The sequence below is a fragment of the Pteropus vampyrus genome, unplaced genomic scaffold, assembly GCF_000151845.1.
Source record: "Pteropus vampyrus isolate Shadow unplaced genomic scaffold, Pvam_2.0 Scaffold646, whole genome shotgun sequence".
Classification (NCBI taxonomy): Eukaryota; Metazoa; Chordata; class Mammalia; order Chiroptera; family Pteropodidae; genus Pteropus; species Pteropus vampyrus.
In genome coordinates this window covers 83,758-85,352 of record NW_011889427.1, presented here as the reverse complement: position 1 = coordinate 85,352, position 1,595 = coordinate 83,758, and positions in this window count along the sequence as shown.

Sequence of the window (1,595 nt, the reverse complement as noted above, 5' to 3'; positions counted from 1 at the left end):
GTTCACTGCCTTCTACGATCCATCAGTTTTCACTCACCTTTTAGTAGAAGGAGCAGGAAGAACCAACCATTCCTGCCCTTTGCTTAGAAATCCCCACAGCTAAATACACACTTTCACTGCTCACAGCTCTACCTTCCCCCAAACCCAAACCCACCAGCCAAGCTCTTTGACACTTCGTGACAAGGTCACATTTCCTGCAGAACCCGGGCCGTGTTTCTCATTTCCATGGACACCTCACCAGAACGACTCCCAATGTCGACACCCCAACCACCGCTGTCCTCGTGACTGTGTTCGCTTCTCCCAGGGTGTGGGAGCTTCCTCCACGGCTCTCCCGTCCTCTCTCTGAGCTCTCCACACAATCACCTGTAACACCCCTCACAGCAAGCTTGGAATTTTCTGCAAGGCACTTAAAAGTGTCCCACCTCCTACCCATCACCTGCTTCCACGTCCATGCACACCTTCTTTGGTGGTTATTCCAAAATCACACCACTTCTCAGTATCACATTCTGTCTCATGTGCTCAATCTGCCATCACAAACACCAATGACTGGGCAGCTTAACCGACATAAATATATTGTGTCATATGATAAGGTCAGGAATTCCAGGTGCGGGGTCCAGATGCATCTATACTTGGTGAGAATTCTTCCCAACGGACAGACAGCTGACGTCTAGGTGCAATCTCACGTGCTGGAGAAAGTGAGAGATGTGTCTCTTTTGTCCCCTCTTCTCATAAGGCCACCAGGTCCAGTGGATGAGGACTCACCCTACAGTCTCATTTAACCCTGACACTTCCTAAGAACCCTTCTGCCATACAGTCCATGGTGTGCTAGGTTTCACCACAGGAATGGTGGGCGTACAGTTCACACATAGCAAGAACCCAGGGATAACTGTGAGCAGGTTCACTGAACAGAAGGATTTTCATCACGTTCCTGGTTATGTCGGCACAGGCACAGGTTCCTGACAGCAGCGCATACAAGACGTCCTCACCCAGAGACCAGTACCTCCCAGACTTGATCGTGGACCTCCTGCCTCAGCGCATCCTGGAAGCCAGGACTCTGCGTGTCCTCCCGCCTGCTCTCAGCTCCCCCTGGGACAGAGCGCTCTCGTAGGTTGGCTTCTGTTTCAGGAGTGACAGTTCCTGATCCTGCAGTGAGGTGGCACATGCTCCTTTTGAGTCCAGCCAAGGAGACCGATGTCCTTTCAAAATGGGACCTCACCTGAGGTCCAACAGGTCCCTTGCCTGTTGTGCTCTCCATATTGCAGCTTCCTGGGAGAGACGTGACTTTGTTCAGTGATTTCCTGTCTAGTCATGTCTGTGCAGGTGCCACTTACACATAGTAAGATTAGATCCCTACATCTAATAACAGGTCAAAGGTCACCTCTGAGCATACATCTGGTGTGTGCATCTAATTCGCTGAATAATGGAAGTAGAGTGTGCAGTGACCACATGGTGTGTATCTGCAGAGTTTCTCAGAAGTGTCCTTCATTAGAGGAACCTAAAGAACATAAATGATCCAGCAAGTCCCCAAGAGATTCTGGACTCAGGAGAGTGCTGCCTGTGTCATGCATCTGTCATCCCCAGGTAAAGGGCTCTCC